General features: G+C 45.0%; 1 protein-coding gene across 1 annotated transcript in view; it reads right to left on the bottom strand.

Annotated features, from left to right (window-relative positions):
• Positions 1–6092, bottom strand: part of samd10b (sterile alpha motif domain containing 10b) — a 29560-nt gene that overhangs the window by 16734 nt on the left and 6734 nt on the right. The window lies entirely within an intron of this gene.

Below are 6092 nucleotides of genomic sequence, written 5' to 3' on the forward strand. Positions count from 1 at the left end.
AGTTTCAGTCATGCAGTAAAAATTTGTACAAAAAATAATACAACATTTTTTAATTACAAAAATAAGTATAAATAAAATAAACAAATGAAGAAAACAAAATAAAGGAAATAAAATAATATAATATTGAAAAAATTAAAATAAAATAATAAAACAATAAAAATAAAGAGAAGAAAAATATTCTTTTTTATTAAAATAAAATAAAATAAATAAAATAAATAAATAAAATAAATAAAATAATTAAAATAATTAAAATAAATAAAATAAAATAAAATAAAATAAATACATTTCAATAAATAAAGTTGCATTCGTGTATGGAAACTAAAATAAATGAAATAAGATAGTGAATAGTGAATCCTGTAATAAAGGTTTGTTTCACTGTTGTTGAAGTCAGCCCAGGTATACTGGGCCACTGTGAGGGCACACGTGAAACATCTTCTTCCTGTCTTTTCCTGACATAAAAACAAACTATAAGATAGAACCAACAACAACAACAACAACAATAACAACAGGACCACCACCACCGTTCTATAACACAGGCGGTGAAAAAATGAGCTTGATAGAGCCAGGCTGTATTGAAACAGATACAGAAAGAAATCCAATCACTCCTTTAAAAAAGAGGTCGAGAAGCGGGAGGGGGGGGGGGAAGGGGGAGTCTGTTCAAGGGAGCAGCGGTGAATGCAGAATTTACCCAGACATGATGGAGCGATGAAAAACCAGAAAGGCCTGTCAGGAACCACCGATGTGTAACCTTCTACACCGTGTTCTCTCTCTCTCCCTCTCTCTCTTCCTCCCTCCCTCCCTCTCTCTCCCTCTCTCTCTCTCTCTCTCAGGTCTTTTTGTGGTGGTCGGGACAAACCGAGCCCGGCCCGATGTAATTACTGCCAGTCAGACAAGGAGGGAGGCGACAGGAGACAGGAGGAAGGAACGTGGGAAGCTCAGAGCCTCGCGACCCTGAAGACATGCCAATCTCCCACGAGAGAGAGAGAGAGAGAGAGAGAGAGAGAGGGAGAGAGAGAGATGGAGACAGAGACAGAGAGAGACAGAGAGAGAGAGAGAGAGAGAGAGAGAGATGGAGAGGGAGACAGAGACAGAGAGAGAGAGAGAGAGAGACAGGCATTCCTAACAGCCAGAAGATTAACAAAAATAACTCTGAGAAATCGTCACATTTCCACCTCTGCAGGGGGTCCATGAACACATCGTGTGTGACAAAACAAAGTTTAAAATTGTGTGACCAGATTCTAATAAATAAAAAAAATTCTGAGCTCTGTGACGACGTGACAAATATTTTGTGAAACTTGAAACTGAAATGCAGGATTTTCCAATCAAATAAATGAATGAATAAGAAGTTCAACTTGAAATAAGAAGTTCAACTTGTTTCTCATGATGTTTGCGGAGTCAAAGGAGGAGGCAGGAGTCAAAGGAGGAGGCAGGAGACAAAGGAGGAGGCAGGAGTCAAAGGAGGAGGCAGGAGTCAAAGGAGGAGGCAGGAGCCAAAGGAGGAGGCAGGAGTCAAAGGAGGAGGCCGGGTGGAAAGAGAATAACACAAAAGAAAGAAAAAGAAGAAGAACGAGCACGACGTGCGTCTCCTGGTACGTCAAACAATTAAATAAGAAGTGAACTATGCCATGGCCCTGCTGAGACTCCACCCCTCCTCCTCTGACTCCGCCCACTCCTCCTCTCTACCTCCATCTGATGGATGATGGAGGTCTGGATGGTGGAATATGTGTGTGATGGTGTGTGTGTGTATGTGTGATGGTGTGTGTGTGTGTAATTGGGTCCCCACACGACACCTCCTAGTCAGGTCCTGACGGGGCTGCGAGTTCAAGTATGCGTGTGTGATGGTGTGTGTGTGTGTGTGATGGTGTGTGTGTGATGGTGTGTGTGTGTGTGTGTGGTAGGTCAATAGGACTCCGGTGAAGTGTAACTCCCCCCCCCCCTCCTCTTGACTGCTGCATATCTAAATCTCGGAGGGGTTCCCTCCTGAAAAGGTAATTAAAGTCGTGGAAGGTCGTTCGGAGCCAAATCCCTCAGCAGATTAACGCGGCGGCGCCGGACATTTCTGGTTTGACTCCAAAAGCATCCAAATTAGTTTGTGTGCATTTTTTTTTGTTTTTTGTTTTTTGCTGCATGGGCATTTTTAGTAACCTTTTCTTGCATAACCTTGGCTTTCAGCTTCTGGGCGTCCGTGAGAGCTGAACCCCCTCTTCCCCCCTCCCCCACCACCTCTTCTTCATTTCATTTCCCGGTAAACATTTATTTTCTCATCCCATTTGAATTGTGCAATGATGAATTTACTCGTACGACACTCGTCAAATCAAAAGATCATTTAAAGCCAGAGTGTTCCAGGCTTTACCTCCGGGGGAGCTGTGGTGTATTCCGGCAGCGAGATGCTGACATCATCTCGCTCCACGCCGAGCGAGTCTCATTCAACTCAAAGATACGATCTCTACTCGCAGTTTCATACAAAAGGAGGAGAGCTGAACCCGGTCGTCCTCCTTCCTCTATGATCTGCAGAGGGCTGAACTTCATCACGCAGTGATTTCACGCCTGCGTTACACATTAAAAGCTTAAGTCCTAAATCTAGCACCCAGCAGACCACCAGTGCACCTTATATGTGTGGTGCATTATGGGGGTGAAGCGGGGGGACTATTTTCAAATCTTCCCCTCCACCAGGCCTGCTCTTAACCCCAGGAATGAGCCATGAAATTACTCCATCTTGGAAAGAGCAGAGAGAGAAAGACGGGGGGGGGGGAGGGGCTAAAACTAAATATAAAACTCCGGGAACCCAGGGGGCTTTTCCCATGATGCATTGCAGCCTGTTACCCACTTTGACACGAGACACTGGGGCTGAGGTCTACCTCTCACAAACCATCAGCGTCACGCAGAGAAAACAGCAACGGAACAACCGACTACATCTGTAGAGAGAGGCCTTGTCATCGCTTTATCCTGCTGCATTCTCTCTCCTGACCACCAGGGGCTCCTCTGGTTGTATAGAAGTCTATGCTTCATGTGTTAAAGCTGCATTCTCTCTCCTGACCACCAGGGGCTCCTCTGGTTGTATAGAAGTCTATGCTTCATGTGTTAAAGCTGCATTCTCTCTCCTGACCACCAGGGGGCTCCTCTGGTTGTATAGAAGTCTAGATAGTGACTCTACTTCTGTTGTTTTCCCTCAGTAAACATAGTAAACATGAGTTTATGTCTCAGTCTCTAGTTTCAAGTCTTCTTCTATACAGCATGATGTCATCATTTAGTAAACATTTTGCTTTAGGGGCGGGGCTAAAATTAGATTGACAGGTCGCTATCATGGCTATGTACGATCTTGGAGTCGTCCGTGTTTTCGTCTTGCAGCGTTAACCCTCTCACAGTCTGGTTTCCCTTCTCTGAAAGTTAATTGTAACATTTAAAAATGTCTTGTTCAGCGTTCGGTTGAATGTAAAACCAAGATGGCGACGGCTAAAATGGCGAAAACTCGAGGCTTCCATAACGTCAGTACGCGTCGCAGTGACTGCGCCCACTTCCTTTTTACAATCTGCGGTTCGTCCTCGAGTCAAAGTGGACGTTTGGGCCCATTTTGAAAGAAATCAAATCTCATGGTATCAAGAGAAGAGACACATTGACCTTTGACCTTTGACCATCACATCCTAAACCAGCTGCTTGTTTGTGCCACATACACTTCAGGAAGTTCCCTGGAGGCGATCATTAAAAGAGCACGGAGTGTCGCCTGGCGTGAAGGCATAAAGTCGAGCGTTGAGGACAGCGTGATGAAGAGATGGAGAAGGACGGGAAGCGAGTGGATCGAAGGTCAAGCTTTTTTTCCGGATCGTTGGTATTAATCTCTTCGGGAGTCGAACGACGAGCAGACGCCTCGCTACGAGGAAGAGGGCCGATTACGTCACGCCGCTGGTCGATATATCAGAGGTCGAGCGTTACTCGAGTGTGAGGCCGACCGGCTGGTTTCAGACGGGCGTCCTCGCCACGTCGCCACGCCGCTAAAACTATTACGCTGTAAATCGTGGGTGGGCTTCGACACAGGAAGCCGCTGTTTGAGCCCCACGTGACACTTCCTAAACTTAACTTACGATCTTATCCGAAACCTAAGTTACGTTTTTTACGATATTTTCCTAAACCTAACTTCAGTATTTTACGATCTCTTTCTAAACCTAACTTCAGTATTTTAACATCTTTTTCTGAATAATTAAGTTAGGTTCAGGATTAGATCGTAAAATACTTAAGATAGCTTGAAGAAAAGATCGTAAAATGAGTGATAAGTGATATTGTTCTCCACCACTGTGCATCTTCAGGAGATTTTGAAATTGATGTCCAAACTCGTCGTATGTTTGAAAAGCTCGACCTCCAACCCGCCGCCCACACATCGGAATAATGGATCCATAGTTTAAATAAAAGCCGGAGCTCTTTAAGGGCGCCCCTCCCCCACGTTCATCTGCATGATGTTGTTTTACGAGATATTTAATTACCGCTCGACGAGCCGGCCTAACTCGAGAGCGGTAATCAGACGATCAATCCACTTCACGCCGATAAAGAACCTGAGACGGATCAATTCAAATTAAATCAGATGAGATAAGAGCGTAAACATTGGGGGGGGGATTACATTAAAAATGTCTCTTGTTTACATTTTAAATTCACGCAAGAGCACACAGAAACTTCTTCGCCGGGACAACATGGTCTCCGTCTGCCGAGCAGGGAGGCCGCCGCCATGCGGAGACCCACAATGCACCGCGGGTCCGTCGTGCGGTTCTGACATGCGGCGTGCAAAATCGATGCGGTGCACTCACGGCGGCGGCCTGGTGAGCGAGAGCGGGATGTGGAGAAGGGGGCGTGGCCTGTGGGGGGCTCCAGAGGACTCGATACGTTATTGAATCTCCATGAGAATCACGCGAGCACTTTGGGGGAGAGAAAAAACGCCAGAGTGGCGAAAAAAATAAAGGAAACCAGTCGATGGCGCCCGAATGTACAGAAAACAAGGAAAGGTTATGGAGCGCCGAGAGGAAACAACCGGAAACAAGAGGAATACATTAAAAGAGGAATGAGAGAGAAAAGGACCGGAGAATGCAGCTTCAACACATAACACATAGACTTCTATACAACCAGAGGAGCCCCCTGGTGGTCAGGAGAGAGAATGCAGCGTTAACACATGACGCATAGACTTCTATACAACCAGAGGAGCCCCCTGGTGGTCAGGAGAGAGAATGCAGCTTTAACACATGAAGCATAGACTTCTATACAACCAGAGGAGTCACCCCCTGGTGGTCAGGAGAGAGAATGCAGCTTCAACACATGAAGCATGCACTTCTATACATACAGAGGAGCGCCCTGGTGGTCAGGAGAGAGAATGCAGTAAATAATAGATACATATGTTAGATAATAGATAAATGAATAACATAAATATATATTAGAGATGAAATATGGACTGTTTACAATAACCTCTAATATTACATCATTAAAACTACAAATTTATTTTTATACATTCACAATTAAAAATGTTCTTACTTCATCATTTCAAATGTGTGTTTTTATGAAGACAAAAACAAGTTACAAATTGATCTGTATCTGCCAATATGGATCAATGATCAACGATTAGTATTGCTGGAGAAAAACAAACTGATCAGGGATCTGTCAAAGTTCAGAGAGCCACGGAGAGAAGAGCGAGCCCCAATAAACACGTCTGAACCGCGCGGAGTAACAAACATGAAGAAAGAAAGAAAGAAAAACGTGTGAAATGTTGTCTGCAGAGAGGAAGAATACGGCCAAGAGGCAAATAATAGAGGCAACATTGTTTTTCTATTTTTGGAAAAAGGTGTCGGGAATGAGTCTGAAACATTGCACACACACACACACACACACACTCACACACACACACACACACATACTTGTGTTTGTATATCACCTGCAGATCGAGCGGGTCGCGCTTTGAAGATGGCGAGCGTCGATGTAATCACTTTTCTTTCCCGCTGAACGTGACGGAGCCATCAACCAATCGGTTAAATGGTCAATCAGCCCCCCCCCCCCACACACACACACACACACACACACACACCACCACGCTGACCCCGGCACTCGGTCGGAGGAGCGGG

Source organism: Pseudoliparis swirei, chromosome 9, assembly GCF_029220125.1.
Source record: "Pseudoliparis swirei isolate HS2019 ecotype Mariana Trench chromosome 9, NWPU_hadal_v1, whole genome shotgun sequence".
Classification (NCBI taxonomy): Eukaryota; Metazoa; Chordata; class Actinopteri; order Perciformes; family Liparidae; genus Pseudoliparis; species Pseudoliparis swirei.